The 27,952-nt window shown below is 44.4% G+C and overlaps 1 protein-coding gene across 2 annotated transcripts in view; it reads right to left on the bottom strand.

Moving 5' to 3' along the window:
* Positions 1–27,952, bottom strand: part of LOC125456790 (5-hydroxytryptamine receptor 2A) — a 342,509-nt gene that overhangs the window by 290,279 nt on the left and 24,278 nt on the right. The gene's annotated exons all lie outside the window — the stretch shown is intronic.

Raw genomic sequence — 27,952 nt, 5'->3', positions numbered from 1 at the left:
CTACTGAGACGCGACTGAGGCCCAGTCCCTACACCAGGGAAACACAGAGAATGAAGTGCAGTTCCAAATTTACAGCACCACACTTGAAAAATTCTTCATCTGCTCGGCACATACTGGGAATGTCACAAAGTCATTGGAGGTCCTAAATCAATGCAAGTCCGTCCTTCTCTCAAGATCCCTTTCTTGCTACATTTCTCTTTCTCCTTCCCTTTTGTCTGTCAATATTGATATCAAAAAAGTTTTTGCTGTCTATTCAGACTGATGCAACAGTGCAGTAGTGAGAGTGCTACACTGCCAATAATGCATTCCACCAGAAACCATCACTTGGATATTAAATTTTCCATGGGTCTACTTCAAAGAAGAACAAGGGAGCTTTCCCTATAGTACTGGATAACATGGGTCACACAAATAAACTTCATTGCTTGTGGGATCTTACTGTACATAACTGGCTCCTCGGTTCTAACAGAAATGTGCTCCAAAAGTACTTTGTTGATACTAAGTTATAATAGGCATCCTGAAGCCAAGAAGGCTCCTTTAAAAATTGAAGCTGTAATGAAACAAACACTTCGGCCCATCTAGTCTGGGCTAGTATTGTTACTCCAGTTGAACCTCCCTCGCCCCCAAGCCATCACTGAATCTAGCAGTGATACTGTCTGCCCGGGCTGCTTACAAACAGAGACCGAGAGAAGTGCATGAATTTTGATAAAGGTGAAGAATTAAATCCTGTGAAAATGTTTAAGTCTGTCAGGCTGTAAGCTCCAACTGCTGGCTCCACTTATCTCAATCTTTTATTGGATGTTGCGTACAAAGTCCTCCATAAGTGGCACCGAAATCAACTCAACCAGGTAAGTCAGAGTATTGAACTCTGAGGACCGGAAAATTTCTAAGTGTTTTAAGGATTGATCTCCTTCTGAAATTGTAGCCACTGCTCTAAGACCATGCAATGTGGAAGCAGACCATAACTTCACATCAAACCCACCAAAGCATTTTCTCATGGCTAATCCACCTAACCTATATATCCCTGGACACTTTGGGCAGTTTAAGCGTGATCAATCCACCTAACCTACACATCCTTGGGCTGTGGGAGGAAACAAGAGCACCCAGAGGAATCCCACGCAGACAGTCACCCGAGGGTGCAATCGAATCTGGGTCCCTGGTGCTGACGGGCAGCAGTGCTAACCGCTGAGCCATCGTGCCGCGTGTTATATTTAGTATTTAACTTGACTCTAACATTAACTAATGGTTTCTTTCAGCCTTAGTCAGTAAGAAAAATGACCTCCTAATGGTAGTTAGTCAAGTAGCTGATTCAAACTGGTGCCCCAGTCAGCGAGGCCTGACCAAGGTCTTTAGAATACCAGCTAGCATAAGACACTGACAGGAATAAGTAACTGGTAGACAGCTAGAGGGATTATGACTGGACAGAAAACCAAACTTGAGAATTCAGTGAAAGAGGTGCTATTCGGGTTTTTTTTACAAGATGAGGATCAGTCCAAAGGAGGGAGCTATAGGTGACAGCGACTCACCATTTGATTCTCTTGATCTTCATTCAACTCCACCATCAACACCATTTCCCTGGTCCCTCCATAAAGCATTAAAATGGAGAGCCAATGGCCTGGTTTTATTATCGCTGGACTGTTCATCCAAAGACCCAACTAATGCTCTGGGGACCCGAGTTGAAATTCTGCCACGGCATTCGAATTTGATAAAAATCTGGAAATAAGAGTCTCATGATTGTCGGAAAAATCCATCTGGTTCACTAACGCCCTTTAGGAGAGGAAATCTCCCATCCTTATCTGGTCGGCCCTACATGTGACTCCAGACCCACTACAAAATGGCTGACACTTAATAACAATAAATGTTGGCCTAGCCAGTGCTGCCTTCATCCCATGAACGAATAAAAAATAAGACACTGTCCTATTATACCCAATGATGGGGCTTGTGGCTACTTCCAGGATAACCCACTCCCCTTTTCAGCCCTCACCATGTAGCTCAGGGGCACAAAAGCCTTGCGTGCATCTGCTCAGTTGCTTGTCATGCAAGGAGACACCACACATCTTTAACCTCTTAACTTGCTTTCTGAGCGTGCAATCATTTCGTGTTTGCTATAAGGTTCACAGCATCTCTGGTTTACATTAGCTCTCAGCACAGATCAAAAGCCAGTCAGTTTGTAATTCTTGGCAGCACTGCACAGACCGGGGTGGGGGGGGGGGGGGGGGGCGGACATGTTACTGTATAGCACTGCACTGTCTTAATGTTACACCAACAGCCTGTGCTAGCAGCTTTCACAGCAAGCGCGCCTCACTTGTGCTTCAGTGAAATGGCCAGGTCCGGAAGCCAAAGGGAGCCAGCCTTTCATGGGGTCAAGGAGGACCCTGGTCAGTTTGGGGCTGACACTACGATCGGTAAAGGGACCTGATCACTTACACTAAAGCCATGTCAGCCATGGTCAGTCCACCGCATGGTCCTACTGCTGGTCAGAAATCATTGCCTTCCCTGTTCAGGTACTGGGCCATGGTCAGTGTTGTAGGTCCAGTTCAATCCAGGGATTTAGGGTAATCAGTCTGGGGTAGAGGGAGCTGTGGACATGTTGATCTGGAGGGTTCTGTGGATACATCTTTGTTGGGGCTTTGGTGATTTTGTACCAGGGCCTGGACCATGCTCATTCAGGGCTGTTCTCAGAAATCAGTCCAGAGATTGTGCCCTGGGTCATTCCTGTGGTATTTGAATAAAATGGTCCAGGATTGTTACTCGGAGTAGTCCATGTCACGCTGGGAAAAGTGGGATACTGAGATCTGAGCCAAGTGCCAAGCGGTGAAGAGTGGGCACTGCCTTGCAGTTAAAACTAGAAATGGAACAGGGAAGATCCCGTTATCATGTCCCAAGTAGCAACCAGTGGGCATGGGCCGACCTCTGAGATGGTTTCATGTGCTCTTCTGAGAGGGTTTAAATCGTTACTCCAAATTGAGAAAAGTAATAATCTTGGAAATGTTTCCTGAAGCACATGGTAATTGACACAGGGATAAACAAATGAGGACATCAAAGTGTTGGAGGGAACGCTTCACTTCTGCGACTGATGCCAGGAATGAGCAGAGAGGTGTCTTGTTTTGGGGAGACTCTGCATGAACTGGGAAGGGGCAGTGTCCCACAGATCAATTAGTTAGAGCAGTCAATGAGAATTTACCTTTAGGAAGCAGCGGAGGGGGTGGTGGGGAGGCGAGTGTTAGGTGATCTTATGGCCTTATGAGGCGGGAAAACTCAGGCGAGGGTTCATTCAAAACTAACAGAGGGAACATCAATTCTCCTGGGTAGAAGTGTTTCGGGTAAAAGAAAAATGCAAATTAGGGCAGGATGGGATAGAAAGGGTAACACAGGTATTAGGGCGGCTACGGAGAGGCAGAGGGAGAATTAGAACATGGCAAAAGGTGAAGCATTATATCCGAAATACACGAAGAAATTATAACAGAAATTTGTGATAGCAGTTGGAGGGCTAATTTGAGATGAAAGTGAATGCCAACACAGAGGGTTCAATTTCTGCATTGGCTGAGAATACCTATGAAGGGCTACAGGAATACAGCTTTTAGTTCTGGTCTCTCAGCTTTAGGAACTATTTTGTGAAACTTGAAAGGGCAAAGAAAAGATTTACAAGGATGCTGCCAGGGTCGGAGGGGTTGAGCTACAGGGAGAGGCTGCATAGGCTGGGGCTATTTTCCCTGGAGTGTCAGAGGCCGAGGGATGACCTTACAGGGGTTTATAAAACCTTGAGGGGCATGGATAAGGCGAATAAATAAGGTCTTTTCCCCAGGATTGGAGAGTCCAAAAGGAGGTGGCATAGGTTTAAGGTGAGAGGGGAAAGATTTTAAAGGGGCCTGGGGGGCAACTTTTCACAGAGAGAGCGATGTGAGTATGGAACAAGCTGCCAGAGGAAGTGGTGGAGGCTGGAAAAATCACAACATTTAAGAGGCATCTGGATATGGTTTAGAGGGATAAAAGGCCAAATGCTGGCAAATGGGACTAGATTAATTTGGGATATGAAGTCAGCACGGTCGAGTTGGGCCGAAGGGTCTGTTTCCGAGCTGTGCATTTCAATGACCCTATGGCTCTCTTCCTCCCCTTTGTTTGAGGTGTAGTGACCCTCAGGTTAAACCAGACCCCTCCTCTGAATGACAGAACAGGATTACAGTGACAACTCTTACATATACCGTAGACTTGGACATCCTCGATATTGTTACTGGATGCAGTAACCGTGAATATTCAATTTGCCCAACACTGACAGACCTCATACTGAAGAGCATGAGAAAGTTCAAAATAAAACAATCATTTTTGACGAGCCCAGTATGCATTGTCTCTTGCTTTGGTGCTCGAGTGTGGAACTGTAACTCTGTTTCTTTTTGATGCTCAGAAGTGGACTGAAAATTTGAGAATAAGGCTGACTACCTTTCTTGCTTTAAGTGATGGAAAAGAAAATCAATGGGATGCCAGCTTTATGGATTAAGTTTTAATTCCAAGATGGATCTGCAGCAGATTAAAATAGATAAGCAACATTTCCATTTCGTTGCACAGAAGAAACTTGTGAAATTCCTTGGTCACATACAAATAAAGTCAATTATGAGAATAGTGCAAAAGAAGGAGCAAAGATCCAAATGTCCTTTGTTTTTCACAATTTTAATAAATGCAAACTCAAAATGTCAGATGTGCCAGTTTTACTTTGAATCATTTTATTTGGCATAAAATCGACAATAGCGAGGAAAGAAATTGAGCCAATTAACTCAACTAACTGACAATCATTTCAATCAGAGATAGTAGGAACTGCAGATGCTGGAGTAGGTGTAAAAGTCCATAGAAAAATATGTCAATAGAAATATGCGGTAAATTTCTTTCATTGAGTCAATCTTAGAGATCCCTTAATTTGAAAGAAAAAGTTTTTAGAAAGACCATGCAGATTTTCTCATGTCCTGTGATCGCCTGAGACATCAATACATTTTTAAACGAAAGAAATTCCCACCTTGCAAACATAAAGAAGCAGGGTCCTGACCCAAAACGTCGACCTTCCTGCTCCTCTGATGCTGCTTGGCCTGCTGCGTTCCTCCAGCTCTCCGCCTTGTTATCTCAGATTCTCCAGCAACTGCAGTTCCTATTATCTCTTGGTGGGTGTGATTTTGCTTTGCAGAACTTTTACTGGAATGATCAAACTGGATTGATTCCAGAGATGAGGGGGTTTGCACTATGAGGAGAAATTGATCAGCTTAGGCCTATTCTCTCTGGAGCTTAGAAAAATGAAAGGAGATCTAACTGAGGTATATAAGATAGGAAATTGGCAAAGTAGACATGGAGAGAGGATTTTCTGTCACCAGGGGCAACTTAGAATGAGAGGGTGAGAGAAGGCAGATTTAAAACAGAGATGAGGAGTATGTGGAATCATGACCCTAAAATTTAGTCGGTGCTGGGATGTTGAGTAAATTTAGAGATGAGACAGATTTTGAATTAGTAATGGGTTGAAGGGTTATGGAGAGCAGGCAGGAAAGTGGAGTTGAGGCTGAGATGAGTTCGGCCATGATCGTATTAAATGGCACAGCAGACTCAAGGGGCTGAAAGGCCTACTCCTGCTCCTAGTTCTTGTGTTCTTGTGTAAATCAACATATTTCAGGTATTAAATAACAGGCAAATGATACTTCACATCAAAAAGTAAAGTTCACCTGAAATAGTCTGTGCAGTGTCCACTTCATCACAATCACCTCCCATCTAAGTGTCCACTTCATCACAATCACCTCCCATCTAAGTGTCCACTTCATCACAATCACCTCCCATCTAAGTGTCCACTTCATCACAATCACCTCCCATCTAAGTGTCCAGTCTCACAGTCTCCCCACCTTGGCCTCCTTCCCATTGCATCTCTTTGTCTCCCACACGATGAATCAGCCCTATCACCGGCAGGTGTATTCCATCTGAAATTCCCAGATAATGTCAATGCCCAATACTACATTTGTGCAGAACTGGGCTCACAATAATCCTGATGGCACAAAATCCTCAGACACTCCCTTCCTCATCCCCCTTAAATAGTTTGCTTGACTCTGGTAAAACTTAAACACTAGCACTGATGGTCTTGTCCAATCCACACTCTCTGGTCTCCAATTGCTGGCCTTTCCAACTATTATCCTCACCCTCAGTACTGTACTCTTCCATCACAGAATCCCTATGGTGTAGTAGGAGGCCATTTAGCCCATCAAGTCTACATCAACCCTCTAAACAGCTTCCCATTCAGACCCACATCTCCCATAGTCGATCTATCCAACCCATACATCTTTGGATTGTGGGAGGAAACTGGAGCACCCAGCAGAGACACACACAGACACAGGGAGAAAGTACAAACTCCACACGGACAGTTGCCCAAGATTGGGATCGAAGCTAGGACCCTTGCGCTGGGAGTTAGCAGTGCTAACCACTGAGCCACCGTGCTGCCCTGCTCACTTGCTCTTCTTTGCCTAATCTGAGATTAGCTGCAACTTCACCATCAAAGTAGCTATCATTTTGCCTTTTACTTTTTAACTCTCATCCCCTTAGCAAGCTTGGGTCACACAGACATTTTTGGAACTAACATCCTTCGAAGAAGTCCAATTTTCAGAATATCCCCTGGTTCCACCTTCAGTTCGTGGAACTATTCCAGAAAAAAACAAGGTTACTCTCAAAATGTCATCAGAAATGGGGGTCCATGAACTGACATGAGTAGAGAAGAGAATAATTTAACAGCATAAAGCAGGTCAATTCAATTCTTTCTACTGCACGGATTTATGGAGAACTCAATAAAGGTTAAATATATTCTGCCATGAAATAGGCTTGATTGATTCATAGTTTGGTCTTCGAATATGACAGCATGCCTTCAGATCTCAGCTGCTCGATTTACCAAAGGAATTAACGGTTACTGATGAATATTCTGGTGCCAAATTAGCTCTTCTTAAAACAGAGACGATGGATCCATATGATGGCTGAGATTGGAGGCGAGAGTTACTCACATTGAGAAATTGTTGAGAGCGTAGCAAGAAACTTAGAGAATGTGAGGAAAATAACTTCAAATGCCAGGGTGCATTGAGAATGTGCTACCGAAAGGAATTAACACTGGCCAAAAACTGCAGTTTTAATTCACACAGTTTCAAGTTGGGGGGATTTGCAATGGAAGTCTGTGATTGCACAAGATATTTGAAGAAAGGATATAATAAGAGTGGAGTTTTGAAAGGCATGGGGTAAAGTCAGGAACACCAGGACCACAAACAAGCCGTTTAATGTTTCAGGCCTGATTTCTGCAATCGATTAGATTGTTGTTGATCTGGACCTCAGTGTAAGTAATGCACCGTCTCCCTCTATGAGTTAATTAACTCAAATCTATCAATCTCAGTTCATGAACGCAAAACCCACAGCATTTTTGGAAGGGAGTGGTTGAGTCTTTCGCCACGCTTTGTATGTGAGTGTCTCCTACTTTCGCTCATCAATGGCTTCGCTCTAATTTTAAAATGGTGCCAGTTTCATGGATGCACTCTCAGAAGAAACAGTCAATAATCCATCAGATTCTTTTCCCTTTTGAAAAGCCTCAGATTACTCTCTCAACTCTTGGGGAGATCTGTCAGACCTTCAGAACTTAATCCTCTAAGTTTCAGAATTTAATCGTTTAAGCTCCAGCATCATCCTGGAAAATCTACAGAGTTTCCAAGCTTGATATCTCCTTCCTGAGATGCAGCGCCCAAAACGGGATGCAGTATTCCGGATGTGGCCTGATCTAAGCATAACTCCCTTCTTGTTTAGCACTGCCATCAAAGACTATTTCTAGCCTCCCCATGGTCCCTAATGTCCAGCTAATTGCCTCCAATGCAGAACGTTCACAGCGTGGTGTTTAGCTCCGCCCTTTGCAACCCACAAGACCCCATTGCCTTCTGTAGCACATAACAGAAAATTACCCAGTAGACAATATTGTTAGTCCTAGGTGAAACACAGGGATCATACCCTTTACTGCAGAGCTAACTCACGGTTTTTATTGCACATCTCCATGATTCTGCAGCATTCTACTGAACTGGTTTTGAAACAATAGACAATAGAAACCGACCGGAAAATTAATTCCGAAATTCGAACTTATGCGAAGATGAGGGGAATGCAATTAATGAGCCTCCCTGGGTCCTCCAATAAATGGTCAAACCAAAACTCTACAATCCTGTTCCATCTAGTCATGGATGGTGGAGGACAATTAAGCAATGAATTGGCAGGAGAGGTTCTACAAAGATCCACAATGCGCAGAAATTCAAAAGACAAGGGGTTGCATCCATCTGCAGCTCCAACTCTGATTCCAGCAGCTGCGGTTCTTGCCCAGTGAATGCCCACTGAAATGCCCAGTGGGTATTCCATGCTGTCGTGATCCCCTGCATCTCAGTAGCCAGTCTTTAGCCAATTCCATTCATTCCACGTGTTATCAAGAAATGGTCGGAGACACTTGATATATAAAGACTACGGGGGGCTGACAATACTCTGGCATAGGAAGGTGTATGCTCCAGAATTAGGCATGTTGCTAGCCAGTCTGTTCCAGTACAGCTACATCACTGGCATCTACCTGACATCTTGGAAGATTGCCCAGGTCTGTCCTCTACGTATACAGAAGGCAAATCCGACCTGGCCGGTTACCACCCCATTAGTCCACTCTGGATCATCAGGAAAGCGATGGACATCTTTGGAAGGTGCTGTTGAAGTAGCCTTAGACTACTGTTGTGCATCTTGTAGATTTTATACATAGCTGCTTTTGTATGCCAGTGGGAAAGGGAATAAATATTGAAGGCAGCTGACAGGGAAGGGAATGCTATCGGCAGCGCTCTTAAGCAGCACCTGCTTAGCAATAACTCGCTCAGTGACGCCCAGTTTGGGTTCGCCAGGGCCACTCAGCTCCTGATCTCATTACAGCCTTGGTTCAAACATGGACAAAAGAGCTGAATTCCAGAGATGAGAGTTACAGCCCTTGATCTCAAGGCTGTATTTGACTGAATGTGGCATCAAGGAGCCCTGGGAAAACTGGAATCAATGGGTATCGGGGGCAAACTCTCTGGTGGTTGGAGTCACACCTGACACATAGGAAGATGGTCGTGGTTGTTGGAGTCAATCATTTCAGCTCCAGGACATCTCTACAGGAGTTCCTCAAGGTAGTGTCCTCGACCCAGCCATTTTCAGCTACTTCATCAATGACCTTCCCTCCATCATAAGCTTAAAAGCATTAATGTTCGCCAAGGATTGTACAATGCTCCATCGCCACTATGACTGATACTGAAGCAGCCTGAATCTCTGACACCCGCAGCATCAACATCCTGGGAATTACCATTATCCAGAAACTGAACTCCACTCGCACAATGTGGCTCAAAAGAAGGTCAGAGGTTGGGAATTCTGTCGAGTCATTCATTTGCAGCTTCCAAAATCTTATTTGCTGCCTAGAAGATGGAAGGTGATGGAATATTCCCCATTCTCCTGAATAAGTGCAGTTCCAACAACACTGAGGAAATCTGACACAATTCAGGTTCAAACATTCCACTTGATCAGCTCCCGATGTACTGCCTTCATCATTTACTCCCCTCGCCACAATGTACAATGGCAGCTGTGCATACGATCCACAAGATGCACTGCAGTGACCTAAAGTTGCTTCAACGACTTCTTCCAAACATTTTGGCCTGAGCCATCTAGAAAGACAAGGGCAGCTGGTGTATGGGAACCACTAGCCCCAAGCCACTCAACTCCCTGACCTCAAAATATGTTGCCGATCCTCCAGAGTCACTGTGTCAAAATCCTAACATGTCCTTCCTAAGAGCACAGTGTGCATCCCTCCACCCCAAGGACCGTAGCTGCCCAAGAAGACAGCTCACCATCATCTTCTCCAGAGCAATCATTTCTCAGCAACATTTACTGGCGTGCCATTAATGTGCCCATGAGAATTTTTCATTCCCTTCCCTGGGAGATATTGGCCAGCTTGGCTAATCCTAGGGCCCTGTGGAGCCTCTTCTGTCTATGGAGAAACTGAAGAAACTATTAGCACCCTAATATGTGACCTTGGTAGTGGAACGATTGATGCTGCAGGTCCTGCAGCCTGGAACTAATTGATGGCAACATTATGGGCTGCAGGAGCATGGAAAGAAGCATATGCTTGTGTGTTAGTTGAGACTGTTTGACTTTGTTGTTGGAGGCAACGTAACTCTGGCAGCATGTACAGAGAAGTTATGCACTGCTCTGTAGAGACTTGCCAATCTGTTCTCCTCAGCCTTTACAATCTGTTGGAATGACAAGCCTTCCAGCAAATGAGGCTGTTTCTGTATTGTCTCCAATGAGATGGAGCTCTGTTTGCTGCTGCTCCTCACGCTGGTCCTACTCCTCCATCTGTTGTGCTTAACTTTCTTCTCTTTCCAGTTGCCTAGTGAGTGAGCATCAAGGCACCAAGTGTGCATATTGGATTGTCTAATGCAAAACTATGCAGGGTCATTTATTAAGGATTTGAGAGGTTTGCAGAAGATACAGCTTGAGAACTCGTACACACATTTGAATTTGTATGCAGCTTCCTTGATGGGCTCTTGTGGTGTGATGGTAGTGTCCCTATCCCTGGACCAGGAGGCCTGGATTCAAATCCCACCTGCTCCAGAGCTGTGTAATAACATCTTTGGACATGTTGGTTAGCGTACTCAGACCAAAACAACCAACTCAGAATCTCATGAAAGATTGTATCATTTCCCATTTCGGTAGTCAATGCAGAAATGGTTAAACCCAATTGAGGGCGCGCCACAATATCTGTTCCTCCTGCTACTTCCGGAATCCCCTCTGACTCCTGTTATCTCAGCTCCCTCCATTATTCCTACTCCTGTTACTCCAGTTCCCACTCCTGCTCACTTCCCACTCTACGGTCTGTGCTCCAGAAGCTCACTCCACCCCATATTTTCTCCAGAAATTGCGTCCCAGGTGTCCAAGTGTCAAGACAACAGATCTTGAAATAAGGATACCTGTCCCCATAGTAACCTAATCTCAAGAGTAACAAAAAGGAAAACGGATCCTGGCATCTTCAAGAGCTCAGATTATTCCCGACAGTTCGAGACTGGGAGTCAATTGATCACAGCATGTGTTTTGTAGAGTAATACTGCCATCATTTGCCAGTAGGTTGTCCCAGGTTCCACTGTTTAAGTGTCTCCCCACAAAATATACGATTGCACCATGTGCCTATTCTGAGCAGACTGTTGTGTAAAACAAACACCTTTTCAGTGTGGGAACTGCTGTTATCATTGCACTGTCACGGATTACCATCACACTTGATCCTCTCTGTAAGATCCTTCTGAATCATAACTGTTGTCTCTCTGATTTCGTTGTTTTAAGATGGCCTTTACTGGTGTGAGTTTCAGCTTTCTAAAGTCTCTATAAATGCTGCCAAAAATAATCTCATCAAAGTCTATGTGCTTCTCAAATACACTTGATACACTAGCTGGATGGTTTAACTTTAGAGGGTGGTGGGGTTATTAGTGAGCCCATATCCCGTTCCATATCTCTCCTCATATTCTTATCCATGACCTCAATGGGGAGAATCCTTTAGCACTGCAATGAAGACTGTGAACCCAGGAGTTGTAAATTTACAAACCAATTGCTGATTTCATACAGACTTAGAGTCATACAGAACGGAAGAGGCCTTACGGCCCATTGAGTTTGCGCTGACCTATCTGCACTAATGCCGTTTTCCAGCACTCGGCCTTCAATGTTGTATACTTTTTAAAGCCACGAGGCATCCTTCCTCTACTACCTCCCTGGCAGTGCATTCCGGAACCCCACCAACCCCCTCAAATCCTCTCTCAATCCCCGGCCTTTCATTTTAAAATTGCATCCCCTTGTTTTTGACCCTTCAACTGAGGGGAACAGCTGCTTCACAGCCACCCTGTTCATACCCCTCATAATCTTATACGCTTCCACCATATTCCCCCCTTAGCCTTCTCCGCTCCAGAGAAAACAACTTGAGCTTATTCAGTCTCTTTTTAAAGCTGAACTACTCCATCCCAGGCTGCATCCTGGTGAATCCCCTTTGCATGCCCTCTAGTACAATCACATTCTTCCTATAGTGCCAGGAGCAGAACTGCACACAATCCCCCAGCTGTGGCCTAACCTAATTTCTGTACAGCTCCAAGAGTTTATGACTCGACTGATAAAGACAAGCATCTGATAAAGCCTTCTTAACAACCCATTAACCTGGCTTGCCACCTTCAGGGATCTTCATAGGGATTGGCAATCCAATGCAGCGTAACATTCAAGTTACTGCTGTGATCACAGTCCATCACCATCTCCAATTTTCATGTTTTAATTATTGCGTCTTTGCAAGATAGAAATGTCCGCTGGACCAAGTCCAAAAATGTATTATAGAATATTACCTCAATTTTACCCAATCAAGCAACTCCACTCCTGTTAGCTGGGGCTGTTTCAGCGGAAGGTTAAAATATTAAAATCTGGCAATAGATCCCCAAACCCAATGCTTTTCCAACACGTTGAATTTTCAAGTACAGAACCGGGTTTGGGCCAAAGATCCTGCTAAAGGACAATGGGGCCTGAATTAAATTCCCCAGTGTCAAGACCTAATGACACCATCAACAGCACAGCTTAAAAGTCCAAAGTTATGAGAGGGACACTGAATGAGAGCGAGGTCTAGGTGCTGCTGAGACAACAGCTGCCTGCTCACAAGGTAGAGACGATGCAGAAAGCAGTGAGAAAACAAATAAGGGAAGCAAAGGGGGTTATGAAAGAAAACTGGCAGATAACACAAAGGAAAATCCCAAAGGTATTTATTAGTATCTCAATAATAAAAGAGGGAACCTTTGTGATTATCCACCACATGCCAAGATTTAAATTATTAATATGACTAAAAAAACACAAGGGTCTTATACTGACCCCTGGGGAACTCCACTGCAAATATTTACACATGGGCCAAGAGGCATTGCTAAGGAATTAAATGAATACTTTGTATCTGCCTCTGTGAAGCAGATATTATTTAGACCATGGGTGACAGAGGAAGAAAGTCAGTCACTAGGAGGGTTTAAAGTTGATGAGGAGGAAGTATTGGAAATGCTGGCAGCAATTAAAGGTAATAAGAGTTCAGGGCCTGATGAGATGCATCCAAGAATATTGAAGGATGTGAACATGAAAACTGAAGGTCTTTCACTCTTCCATGGATACAGGGCTGATGCCAAAGGGCTAGACACTACGCTCTTGTTCCAAAGGTTTGACTCAACAATTACGAGCCAGTCAATTTAACTTTTAGAAATGATTATTCAGGACAGAATTCATAGACACATCAAGAAATGTTAGCTAACTTGGAAGAGGATTGATGAATTTGCTGAGGGAAAACTGTGCCCAACCAACTTGCTGGAGTTTTTTGAAGAGGTAACAGAGAAGGTTGATGAGAGTGGTGTCCATGGTCTTCTGGAAGAAAATCAAAACAGTGCCACGTAACAGGAGGAAGAAGGCTGTAGGACATGGATTAAAATGGGTAGTGGTAACGTGATTACAAAATTGGCTGAGTGATAAGAAGTGGAAAGTAATGGCTAATGGGCATTTCTGAGGCTGGACAAATTTTGCAGTGGGGATCAGCGTGTAGTCCCTTGTGTTTCTTGAGTTATATTAATGAAGTAAATCTTGGTGTAAAATCCCAAAGGCTGAAGGGAACTCAAATCTTGAAAACTGTGAAGAAGACACAGAACATCAATAATTGGCATGTTGGAGGAATGGGAACATCGATGGCAGATTGAGTTCAGTGCAAAGAATTGCAAAAGGTGATACATTTTGGTACAAAGAGTGTGAAGAGACTTCATGAAATAAGATTTACTGTCCTAAGGACTGTACAGGAGCAGAGACACCTGGGTGCATATGCATGCAAATCATTAAAGGTGGAAGAACAGGTAGAGAAACTGTTAATAAAGCATTTAGTATTGTAGACTTTATTAATAGGGTACAATTAATAGAGTACAAGAGCAGAGATTTTGTGTTGAACATGTCCAAGACAATAGTTAGACTTCAGCTGGAGTATTATATACAGTTTTGGATGCTGTACTTTAGGAAGGAGTTGAATACTCAGGAGAGAGTGAGAAGCCATTTAAAAGATTGGTTCCAGAAATTAGATCTTCCACTTACAGGGTAAGACTGGAGAAGTTTGGACTGCTCTCCTTTAGGGAGCTCTCTTCTTTAGGGAGAAGCATGAGGGCAGATTTGAGAGAAGGTTTCAAAATCATGAGGGATTTGGAGAGTGTGAATAGGGAGACACTGTTCCCACTTCTAAAAAGATCAAGAGCTGGACAGCATAGTTTTAAATTACGTTCCAAAAGGAGCAAGTATGAGGTGAAAGGAAATGATGTTACACAGTATTTAGGGTCTGGAATACACGGTGTGTAGTGGAGACAGGTTCAAGTGGGGTATTTAAGAGGGCATTGGATAATTAATTAAAAGTGACAATGTACAGGGCTTTTGGTGAAAATTCAGGAGACTGGCGCCAAATCCAATTGTTCAGACAGCCAGTATAGACATGATAGGGCTGAATAGCCTCCTTCTATGCTGTCCCAATTTTAAAATGTTGTAAAATGTCTTTTTCTCTTCCAGTATTGCATGTGGGACAAGGGGTGGTCACAGCAAACCCTTGTTGAAAGCATTTGATTCTACTCTCAGACTCCAAGCTGTCCTCTTTCTGATTTCCATCAGCCGACTCACCATCACTTACCCCCTCTCCCCTTCATCCTCTTCACTCTCCTTCCCTCCACTCTGCTCTGCACTCCCCCCTTACCCTCCCTTTCCTCACTCCTATTCCCCACTCAACCTCCGCATTCCCATTCTCCACTCCATCCTCCTACACTCACATTCCCCACTTCTGTTCCTCCAACATTCCCACTCCCCACTTCTCCTCTTACACTCCCATTCCCCACTCCCCCTCCTACACTCCTATCCCCCACTCCCCCTTTTACACTCCCAACACTCCCATTCTCCACTCCCCCTCTTACACTCACATTCCCCACTCCCCCTCTTACACTCACATTTCCCACTCCCCCTCTTACACTCCCATTCCGCACTCCCCCTCCTACACTCCCATACCCCACTCCCCTTCTTACACTCCCATTCCGCACACCCCCTCCTACACTCCCATTTCCCACTTCCCCTCTTACACTCCCATTCCCCACTCCCCTTCTTACACTCCCATTCCCTTCTCCATCCTCCTCATTCCAACCTCCACTTCTGATTAATTGGGGTCTGGGACATTGTAAATCAGAGCTGATACAGAAGGATGGGGTAGAAATCAGACAAAGGCAGATATGGGTTGAATAGTTTTTCATGAGGTATTTCCTTATCCACAGCTCTACACTGCTTACTGCATCCAGCCAAAACAGATGATTCTTCATTGAAAAGTATTCATCATCTATCATTACAGCACAGAAATATATTCTGTGAAACATTACACACAGACATTGGGATTCTACTAAGACTTAGCCAGCTCCACTCCGATTAAACAGTGGCTGGTGTAGGAAGTGCTAGTATGCAATAATAGCCTCATGCTGTTTCAGACGGATGCATTACTTAGTCTGAGAAATAGTTTACACAGGAGGGACTGTTTTTAATTCATCTGCTTTCAGGTCAGTTGGCATAGGTCATATTCTTTTGCAAAGATTCAAAAACACAGTTGGCCCACATTGTTAAGGCGCTGAATGATATTAACTTGTGAAAATGACAAATTATGAAATGAAGTATCTAATTTTTGGAAATGCCAGCAAAATACAATTCAGTGAAGTCAGTGGAATTACCAAAAGCTTGGGAAAAAGTGAGGTTTTTAAAAAGCTGCTAAAGAAATGGAGAAAGTATGGCAGCGTGGAGGAACAGAGGGATCTTGGTGTGCAGATACATAGATCTCTTAAAATGGCCACCCAAGTGGACAGGGTTGTTAAGAAAGCATATGGTGTTTTGGCTTTCATTAACAGGGGGATTGAGTTTAAGAGTCGTGAGATCTTGTTGCAGCTCTATAAAACTTTGGTTAGACCGCACCTGGAATACTGCGTCCAGTTCTGGGCGCCCAATTATTGGAAAGATGTGGATGCTTTGGAGAGGGTTCAGAGGAGGTTTACCAGGATGCAGCCTGGACTGGAGGGCTTATCTTATGAAGAGAGGTTGACTGAGCTCGGTCTCTTTTCATTGGAGAAAAGGAGGAGGAGAGGGGACCTAATTGAGGTATACAAGATAATGAGAGGCATAGATAGAGTTGATAGCCAGAGACTATTTCCCAGGGCAGAAATGGCTAGCACGAGGGGTCATGGTTTCAAGCTGGTTGGTGGGAAGTATAGAGGGGATGTCAGAGGCAGGTTCTTTACGCAGAGAGTTGTGAGAGCATGGAATGCGTTGCCAGCAGCAGTTGTGGAAGCAAGGTCATTGGGGTCATTTAAGAGCCTGCTGGACATGTATATGGTCACAGAAATTTGAGGGTGCATACATGAGGATCAATGGTCAGCACAACATTGTGGGCTGAAGGGCCTGTTCTGTGCTGTACTGTTCTATGTTCTATGTTCTATGTTCTATAAATCAAGTTTTATGATTTTTTTTTACAATTGAAGGGATTAGTTCATTCCAAAGAAATTTGTAATAAACAATACTGTAATTCCTGTGTGGATTTCTCCAGGTGCTCCGATTTCCACCCACAGCCCATAGACATGCAGGTTAGGGTGGATGGGCTGTGCTAAATTGTCCATAGTGTGCAGGAACATGCAGGCTTTGTGGGTTAGCCATGGGAAATGCAGGTTTATAAGATTGGGATAAGGGGCATGGGTCTAAGTTGGATGCTCTGCAGTGGTGCGCATTTGATGGGCCAAATGGCCTGCTTTCATGCAGTAGGGATTCTATGATTTGATAAAAGAGAAAATGGAGGGTTGGGGTCTTGATGTATGTTAAAATTGTGATCAGAGATAGTGGGAACTGCAGATGCTAGAGAACCCAAGGTAACAAAGTGTGGGGCTGGATGAACACAGCAGGCCAAGCAGCATCTTAGGAGCACAAAAGCTGACGTTTCGGGCCTCGACCGTTCATCAGAAAAGCTTTCCTGATGAAGGGTCTAGGCCCGAAACGTCAGCTTTTGTGCTCCTAAAATGCTGCTTGGCCTGCTGTGTTCATCCAGCCCCACACTTTGTTATCTTGGGGTATTGATGTAGATTAGATACCATCACTTTATGGGCAGATTGGGCATTGGTCGGCATGAGGTTGGGGTCAACAGTGTACCGTTAAACCCAGCCCATTGCGCTCCTTTATCTTATGGGCCTATGTAAGCCATTCACATCTGCTTTGTCATACAATGAGACCATGTCTGATCCGATAATCCATAACTCTACTTCCCGGCCGTATCCTCATAATCCTTGACCCACTTCCTTATTAAGAACAGTCAATGTCAGTCTGGGAACAAATTAAAACCATCCTGCTGGGGCAATGCTTGCTGAGATGCGGTAGCTGAGAAATGTAGTGGCCATCATTTGCTGGTGAACCTCTCATGTTTGATTGAGAAGCTTGTGGGTTGCTGTTCTATCAGAGACGACTCCTTTTGATGAAGCTTGTGACAGACATACTCTCATCTCTTGCATTGAATCCCTATAGTATGGAAGCAGGCCATTTAGCCCATTGAGCCCACACCAAGCCTGCACAGAGCACCCCACTTAGATCCATGCCCCTTATCCCATTCCTGTAACCCTGCATTTCTCATGGCTAATCTACCTAGCCTATAAACCACGGACAATGTAGCACAGCCAACCCTCCAAACGTACACATCTTTGGGCTGTGAGAGGAAACTGGAGCCCACACATACACAGGGAGAATGTGCAAACTCCACACAGACAGTCACCTGAGGCTGGGATCTATCGTGGTACCCTGGCATTGTGAGGCAGCAGTGCCCACCGCTGAGCCACTAGGCTACCCCTTCAGAGAGGAATGAAATGGCATTATTCCAAATGAAAACAAGGGAGTTCTCCCCAGGATCCTGGTCAACATTTGTCCCTCACTTAACATCGCAGATTAGTGGAAAATGTTCAGTGGGCATGCAACGCAGGAGGCAAAAACATGTGTCACTAATAACATTAAATAAGAGTGGGAAAGGTGGAGGCTAAAAATCTTAACAATATTAGGATTTGAATTTGACATTGAATTACTCTTATTCCTCTCTGATTTCCTCACATTTGGAATAACATGATTCCCTAAATATTAAAGTTCATCTCACAAGCTGAGCCTAAGGATTGTGCAAAAAGGTTTGATGCAGGGAGAGTGAAATACAAGAAGCAAAAGGTAAGATTGTGCATGTGCTTTTGTAGAAATTAAACCAGAGAACTGTATGCCTGTTGGGTTACCTGGTCTGCATGTACTCTTACGAGTAATATAGTACATTATGCAAATTGGATGTCCTGAAATAATAATGAGGGAAATGTCATGATATTTAACCTCTTGTAAGCGGTAAAACATTAAAGTAGACAAGCAACAGACATTATATTCATGCCCAGAGGCTGATGAGGTCTGTAGTTCTGACCCCTTGGTGCACTGTGTGAAACATAAAACAAGGCATAGGCTTTGTTCGGGCAATCAGAGAGGATATAACAGATTCCTAATTCAATAAGTTCTAGGAAGGAGGAAGATAAAAAGACTTCCACAGGTTCCTGATTATGGTTATAAATGACAACGTGAGTGTGATGAGTTGATTTTGATCTTTGTAAGCCTGTACAATCCCAATGCTCTGTTCCTCGGGGCAGTAAATGTCATTGGATGATGTGATAAAGTAGTATTTTCCCAGGGCTATAACCTGTAGCATGGTGACTGAACACTCCACTGATTTAAGCTCGATCGGGCTGGCCAAAAGCACCGGTTCAAAAGTCAAATCTAGCAACTCGTGGACGTGACCGTCAGGAGAAGATCCCTCAAGCCCGCATCATGTTCGTGATGACCAGAGAACTGGGTCTGCAGACTCACTAACCCAACCTCTCTGCCACTGTCTGCCCTCCATCTCACCTTCAGACTCCATAGGATTTTCTCCTCAGCCCATTGAAGCCAACAAGCTTGCAGGCAAAAATAAACCCAGAGCCAAAATATAGGGAGATAAGGAAGGGGGCATACAATGCTGGGAAATAGTTGTCACATCAAACCTAATTATATCGACCATGTGTTAAGTAAATCACATACATTGTTTATGTGTGTAGAATGTTTACACTAGAAGCATGATAGAGACCTAGTTTAACACTGGATGGCTGGATACTGCTTTTTTTTATTTGTGAGGCCCGCATTTACTGTCTATCCCTAACTGCCCTTGACAGGGTGGTGCTGAGCTGCCTTCTTGCAGCACTGCAGTCCAATGGGTGCAGGGCACCCGTAATGCTGTGACTAAGGGAATTCCAGGATTTTGATCCAGCGGCACTGAGAAACAGCGATATATTTCCAAGTCAGGATGGTGAATGGCTGGGAGGGGAACTTGCAGAGTGTGGTGTTCTCATGTATCTGCTGCCCTCTTGCAGTCACATGGCTGGTTGAATTGAGTTTCTGATCAATGACAACCCCAGGATGTTGATACTGGGGGCTTCATCAGCTGTGATGCCAATGAAGGTCAAGAGGCGATGGTTAGATTCTATCTCGGTGAAGATCATCGTTGTCAGGTATTTGTGGCATGAACATTACTGGCCACTTGCCAGCCCAAGCCCGGATATCGTCCAGATCTTGTTGCTTTTGAACACGGACTGCTTCAGCGTCTGAGGAGTCACGAATGGTGCTGAGCATTGTGCAATTATCGGCGAACATCCCCACTTCTGATCATATGATGGAGGGAAGGTCGTCAATGAAGCAGCTGAAGATGGTTGGGCCCAGGGTATTGCAATGCGTGCTGTCATTTCTTTAAATGCTCACTTCCATTCGCCATTGCTGTTTCAGGGGCTGGTCAATGGACCTTAATCATTGGTGTCAATTGCTGCCTGATGTTTAATTTCCATCTCAAAGAATGTAAATGGCAAAGCCTCAAGGACAGCTCAGGATAGATTTTTTAAAAATCCCTGAAAGTGGGTTTCAAACCAGCAGAAATTCTTCATTAAAGCAAAATAATGTAGATGTTGGAAATAGGAAATAAGAATGGAAATTGGAGAAAATACTTGACAGTGCTGGGAAGTGTTTGTGAAAAGGTGGGAAAAAAAACCCATTTAACATTTTGAGGCAAATGCGAATTTTCTCCACTAAACCTTTATCCCTTGTAAGACAGCCAGTGGGTTGCTCATAAATCCAAGTGGATTGACAGAGTGGGGAGGTAGAAACAGAGGAATAAAGACTTTGAACTTAAGTAAAATGTTCAACTACTTAAGCTTGATGAGTCAAAGCAATTTAAAAGTCAGTCAAATATAAACAACGCAACAGAATTGTAGCTTAATTGTAGCGTAGCTTAAACTGTGTTTTCGATACTTAATAATTCCAGTGATGAAACTATTCTGGCATTCAAGCCACCTTATTGATGTGCTATTAATGCTTAGACTGGCAGAAATCTGAGTATAATCCCAATTCCATTGTTAATGGTATTATCGCAAACCTTCCACGCATCAGTATTTTCTGCTGAAATTATTTCTTTCATGCTTTACATGATCACACTAAATGGCTACATTTATTTGCCACATTATTTCGGGGATCTGAAAGCAATTAGTATTTTTCAGACCCAACCACAGTGATTACATCATGTTACAGCATTTACTTAAGGTGGAAAATATGAAAGCGCCCATCTGAGCCGCAGCCTCCGACTGTTCCACTCTGACACGCTGACATGCATTAAGTTACATTCTACACACATACATTAAGGAAATGAGCAGCAAAGGCTAAGCCCACGACAGAAATGTCAGAAAGTGCACAGGACTGGCACTTGCAATTTGCTCCAGTAATTGGATTAGGGCAAAGGAGCTCGATGAAAAATAAGGTTTCTGTTAATATGACTGTTATGTGCTTGGTTATCACTGCAGATGTTTTTGGCTCCCAAGATGCATAGAATCTTGTGATTAGATGTTTAGATTCCTTACAGTGTGGAAACAGCCCCTTCGGCCCAACAAGTCTACGCCGTCTCTTGAAACATTCCATCCAGACCCATCCCCCTATAACCCACACACCCCCAAACACTACAGGCAATTTACCATGGCCGATCCACCTAGCCTGCACATCTTTGGACTGTGGGAGGAAACCAGAGCACCCGGATGAAACCCATGGGGAGAATGTGCAAACTCCACACAGACAGTCGCCCAAGGCTGGAATCAAACCCGGGTCCCTGGTGCTGTGAGGCTTCAGTGCTAACCACTGAGCCACCGCGCTGTTAACTAGTCACTTGTCTTAATGCCAAGCTAAATTTCAGACCATGACTGGTCAGTGAACAATAAACATTACATTACTGCTTCTTCAATAGTGTCCAGAAAATTTTGGAAATATTTAGCAGGTCAAGCAGCATCCAGGAGCAGATAAGCGGAGTTAATGGGTAGGATTTTACTGGGTTGTCCCAGAGTTTTTACAACAGTGTGTAGAGAAATTTAACTGCGCAGGAGGCAAAAACTCCCAATGGTAGATTAACTGTTGGTTTTGTAAGTGCTCCGAAGTATGTTGCGAAACTGGAAAGGGTTCAAAAAAGATTTACAAGGATGTTGCCGGGTTTGAGCTGCAAGGCGAGGCTGAACAGGCCGGGGCTATTTTCCCCAGAGCTTCAGAGACTGAGGGATGTCCTCATAGAGGTATGTAAAATCTCGAGGGACATGGATAGGTAAATAGTTAAGGTTTTTGCCTAGGCTGGGGAATCCAAAACTAGAGGGCATGGGTTGAAGGTGAGAGGGGAAAGATTTAAAGGGGCCTAAGGGGTAGCTTTTTCATACAGAGGGTGGTGCATGTATGGAATGAGCTGCCAGAGGAAGTGGTAGGGGCTGGTACAATTACAACATTTAAAAGGCATCTGGATGGGTACATGAATAGGACAGGATTCAGAGCAATATGGACTAAATACTGGCAAATGGGAATGAGAATTAATTTAGGATATCTGGTTGGCAAGAATGGGTTGGAGTGAAGGGTCTGTTTCCATACTGTACAGCTCTGTGAGTCTGTGATTCAAACCTTTTCAGGTGGACCAGCTCAGTTGGGATGCATTTATTAGCTTGTTGAACACTCATTAATACCTCAACCTGCTGGAATTATAATCATGGCCACAATCTTGTTAGCCAGAAGCAGGAAATACTCTGTTCACAAACCTGAGTCTAACGATCTATACATGAGGTATGAACCTAGCGGGGCAGGTTTCTTCCTCTAAGCTTCAGTCATTCCAAACATCTTCCATAACTTGGCTCCTCTATAATGAAGGTTTGCGACCGTGTTGGGGTGACACCTCTCAACATTGATCTTCTCATGAGAAGTCTCAGTCATTATCCAGACTGGCTTGTTGCTAAACACTTACAGTGTTTGGAAGAAAGGCCAGCCTGCACTAAGGGAGACTGTCACATCAGCAATACCGACTAGGGCTGAAGAGGGGCTGAACTCCAAAGGTGACACATTGATTGGCCTTTCTTTTATGGTGTCCCCTTATGAGTGTCATGGGTAGCACTGTGGCTCACTGGTTAGCACTGCTGCCTCACAGCGCCAGGGACCTGGGCTCAGTTAAGAGGCCGAAAAGGGGTCATTAAATATCTTTAGCAAACAGGGTTAAGGAAAATCCCAAAGCCTTTTATTCATACATAAGGAGCAAGAGGGTAACTAGAAAAAGGGTTGGCCCACTCAAGGACGAAGGAGGGAAGTTATGCGAGGTGTCAGAGAAAATGAGTGAGATTCTTAATGAGTACTTTATGTCGTTATTCCCTGAGGAGAGGGACATGACGGATGTTGAGGTTAGGGATAGATGTTTGATTAGTCAAGGTCAAGTCAGCATAAGATGGGGGGGGGGGGGAAGTGTTGGGTATTCTAAAAGGCATTACGGGGACAAGTCCCCAGGCCCACATGGGATCTATACCAGGTTACTGAGGGAAGCGAGAGAGGAAATAGCTGGGGCCTTAGCAGATATCTTTGCAGCATCCTTGAGCACAGGTGAGGTCCTGGAGAACTGGAGAATTGCTAATGTTGTCCCCTTGTTTAAGAAGGGTAGCAAGGATAATCCAGGTAATTATAGACCCGTGAGCCTGACGTCAGTGGTAGGGAAGCAGCTGGGGAAGATACAGAGGGATAGGATCTATTTACATTTGGAAGAAAATGGGCTTATTAGTGATAGGCAGCATGGTTTTGTGCAGGGAAGGTCATGTCTTACCAACTTGATAGAATTCTTTGAGGAAGTGACAAAGTTGATAAATGAGGGAAGGGCTGTGGATGTTATACACATGGACTTCAGTAAGGCGTTTGATAAAGTTCCCCATGGTAGGCTGATGGAGAAAGTGAAGTTGCATGGGGTCCAGGGTGCACTAGCTAGGTGGATAGAGAACTGGCTGGGCAACAGGAGACAGAGAGTTGTTGTGGAAGGGAGTTTCTCAAAATGGAGAACTGTGACCAGTGGTGTTCCACAGGGACCCGTGTTGGGACCCCTGTTGTTTGTGATATACATAAATGATCTGAAGGAAGGTGCAGATGGTCTGATTAGCAAGTTTTCAGATGACACTAAGATTGGTGGAGTAGCAGATGGTGAAGGGGACTGTCGCAGAATATAGCTAGATTGGAGAGTTGGGCGGAGAAATGGCAGATGGAGTTCAATCCAGGCAAATGCAAGGTGATACATTTTGGAAGATCCAATTCAAGAGTGAACTATACGGTAAATGGAAAAGCCCTGGGGAAAATTGATAAACGGAGAGATCTGGGTGTTCAGGTCCATTGTACCCTGAAGGTGGCAACGCAGGTTGATAGAGTGGTCAAGAAGGCTTACGGCATGCTTCCATTCATCGGACGGGGTATTGAGGCAAAGAGTTGGCAGGTCATGTTACAGTTGCATAGGACTTTGGTTCAGCCACATTTGGAATACTGCATACAGTTCTGGTCGCCACATTACCAAAAGGATGTGGATGCTTTGGAGAGGGTGCAGAGGAGGTTCACCAGGATGTTGCCTGGTATGGAGGGCGCTAGCTATGAAGAGAGGTTGAGTAGATTAGGATTATTTACATTAAAAAGACAGAGGTTGAGGGGGACCTGATTGAGGTCTACAAAATCATGAGGGGTATAGACAGGGTGGATAGCAAAAAGCTTTTTCCCAGAGTGGGGGACTCAATTGCTAGGCGTCATGATTTCAAGGTGAGAGGGGAAAAGTTTAAGGAAGATATGCGTGGAAAGTTCTTTACGCAAAGGGTGGTGGGTGCCTGGAAAACGTTGCCAGCGGAGGTGGTAGAGGTGGGCACAATAGCGACATTTAAGATGTATCTGGACAGATGCATGAATGGGCAGGGAGCAGAGGGATACAGATCCTTGGAATATAGGTGACAGGTTTAGATAGAGGATCTGGATTGGCGCAGGCTTGGAAGGCTGAAGGGCCTGTTCCTGTGCTGTAATTTTCTTTGTTCTATGTTCAATTCCACCCTCGGGCGACTGTCTTTGTGGAGTTTGCACATTCTCCCTGTGTTTGCGTGGGTACTCCCACAGTCCAAAGATGTGCAGGCTAGGTGGATTGGCCATGGGAAATACGGGGATTGGGTAGGTCTGGGTGGGATGCTCTTTGGAGGGAAGCATGAAAGGTCTGCTTCCAAACTGTAGGGATTCCATGCAGGAGAGAATCAGAAAGCAATGATGGTAAACAAGCTGAAAGATTAAACAAAAATCCCATTGGAGGAAAGAGCAGCATGTTTTCAAGGTGGGCTAGAAGAGAAGTGGCAGTGAATTAAACACTGAAATAAAGCTAAAATACCTTGGATATTGGAAGTCTGGAACAAACACAGAATGCTGGAGAAACTCAGCAGGTCTGGGCAGCATCTGTGTAGAGAAAGAAACAGAATTAACAGAATTATGACTGTAAGCAACCCCTTTTTCTTCTGCACTACCATTTCTTGCTCCTCCTCTGCTTCTGTCAAAAGTATAACAAAGAGCTTATTTTTCAACTCCCTTCTAAAGAAGGGTCACTCGACACAAAACAGTTAGGAAACAAAGTGGGCAGATGAACTGATATGATACACATGTCGAGGCCATTTGTACCACACAACAGGCTCATCTTCAAATCTGAAACCCCGAAATAAAATGTACTGGAGCAGTGTGCATACAAAGTTAGCTGGGGGACTGAAAGCAAAGGCAAATGGTGAGCAGCTGATTTTTAAGTTGGAGAAAAATATACTGTGGGGTTCTCCAGGGCTCGGAGTTGGACCCACTGCTTTCCCTGATTATCAATCGTGGTGAAGGTACAATTTCAAAGTTTGTGAATGACACAAAACCTGGAAGCATTGTGGGCTGGGAGGAGGACTGCAATAGACTTTGAGAACACTGATGCAGTCTGGAGGAGAGGACTGACAGGAAGCAGCTAAATTTAATGCGGAGAGGTGAGAAGTGATTCGTTAAGGTCAGAGGAACAAGGGGAGGCAATATATAAGAAGCAGGGTAGTATCCTGGGTATATCCGTGCGTGGGTCATCGAAGGTGGTTGGCCAGCTTGAGAGAGCAGTTACTTAAATTATGAAGCATCAAAGACATTACTAATTGGGTTCGAGGGTATTAAAGCAATGAAGTCATAACAAAACAGCATAAAATAATAGTACAGGCCCCAATCCGCACATTGTGTCCAATCCTGGGACTGCCACGTGTTGGGAAGGACATGATGGCATTGGGGGGGCGGGGCAGAGAAAAATGAATGAGACTGGTTTCAGGAAAGAGGACCTACTGATATTTGATGATGACTGAATGTATGGTTGCTGGCCTAGGAATTCAGAGGCCTATTTAATGCTCAGTATCCTGGGCTCAAAGCGCATGGCGACTGATGGCGGAATTTGAATTTACTAAAAATCTATGATTAAAATTCCACTGAAGACCATTTATGATTATTGGGGGCAAACCCTTTGGGTTCACTAATGCCAGTTAGGAAAGGAAGTTAATGGGTCCTACATGTGACTCCAGACCCAGATAGCTCCTAACTGCTCTCTGAAATGGCCTAACCGCCACTCAGTCGTACCAACAGCTAAAATAACTGAATAAAGACATGAAGCCAGGTGGAGAACATGGTAATAATCTAGGCATCAGAAATGAAATAGCAGAAACAACCCTGTTGCCCCTGAAGGGTCCTCCTCAATAATATCTGGGTGTTAGGTTAGTAAAGCAGCAGTCTGTCATAAGTATACTTATAGAATCACAGACACTGTCTCAGACACCACCATCACCATCCCTGGATATGTCCTGTCCCACCGGCAGGACAGACCCAGCCGAGGTGGTGGCACGGTGGTATACAGTCAGGACTGGCCACCCATGAGGTGCTGTGGGCCATCAACAGCAGCAGAATTATACTCCAGCACAATCTGTAACCTCATGGCCCAGCATATCCCCCACTCAACTAATATTATCAAACCAGGGGATCAACCCTGGTTCAAAGGAGAGTACAGGAAGGTATGCCAGGAACAGCACCAGGCATACCTTAAGATGAGGTATCAACCTGGTGAAGTCACCAAACAGGACTACTCGCATGCCAAACAGCGAAAGCAGCAAGTGATAGACAGAGCCAAGCGACCCCACAACCAATGGGTCAGATCTAAGCTCCGCAGTCCTGCCACATCCAGTTGTGAATGGAGGTGGACAATTAAACAACTCACTGGAGGAGGAGGTTTCACAAATATCTCCATCCTCAATGGTGGCAGAGCCCAGCACAACAGTGCAAAAGATAAGGCTGAAACATTCGCAGCAATCTTCAGCCAGCAGTGCCGAGTCGGTGATTAATCTTGGCTTTCCCCTGCATCAATGATACATCTTCAGCCAATTCAATTTACTCCAAGGGAGACCAAGAAATGACAAGAGACAGTGGTACTGCAAATGTTATGGGCCCTGGCAACTTTTTAGCAATTGTGATTAAGATGTAAGCTGCAGAACTTGCTGCTCTCCTCGTCAAGCTGTTCCAGTGCAGTTATAACACTGGCATCTACCCAACAATGTGGAAAATTGCCCAGGAATGTCCTGGACACAAAAAGCAGGACAAATCCAAACAAGTCAATTACTGCCCCATCAGTCTCCTCTCGAACATTAGTAAAGTCACAGAGTCATAGTTATAGAGATTTACAGCACGGAAGCAGACCCTTTGGTCCAACTCATCCATGCTGACCAGACATCCTAAATTAATCTAGTTCCATTTGCCAGCATTTGGTCCATATCCCTCTGAACCCTCCCTATTCATATACCCATCCAGATATCTTTTAAATGTTGTAATTGTACCATCCTCCACCACTTCCTCTAGCAGCTCATTCTATACACACACTACTCTCTGTGTGAAAACATTGCCCTTCAGATCCCTTTTAAATCTTTCCTCTTGTACCTTAAACCTATGCCCTCTAGTTTTGGACTCCCCCACACCAGGGAAAAGTCCTTGTCTGTTTCCTCTACCCATGTCCCTCATGATTTTATAAACCTCTATAATGTCACCCCTATTCAGTCTCTCCCTCTAGCTCAAACTCTCCATTCCCACAACATTCTTGTAAATATTTTCTGAACCCTTTAAAGTTTAACAACATCTTTCCTGCGGCAGGGAGGCCAGAATTGCATGCAGTGTTCCAAAAGTGGCCTGACACAACATGACCTCCCAACTCCTATATTCAATGCACTGGCCAATAACAGCAAGCTTATAAAAGATTATTTTCACTATCCTGTCTTTCTGCGATTCCACTTTCAAGGAACCATGTGCTCCACTTCCTTGTTGAGCAGCACTCCCCAGGACCTTTTCATTAAGTGTAGAGGTCCTACCCTGATTTGCCTTTCCAAAATATGGCATGTCACATTTATCTAAATTAAGTTCC

The sequence above is a fragment of the Stegostoma tigrinum genome, chromosome 12, assembly GCF_030684315.1.
Source record: "Stegostoma tigrinum isolate sSteTig4 chromosome 12, sSteTig4.hap1, whole genome shotgun sequence".
NCBI classification, from domain to species: Eukaryota; Metazoa; Chordata; class Chondrichthyes; order Orectolobiformes; family Stegostomatidae; genus Stegostoma; species Stegostoma tigrinum.
Note: the sequence above shows the minus strand (reverse complement) of the source record. Positions and strands in the feature narration are given on the sequence as shown.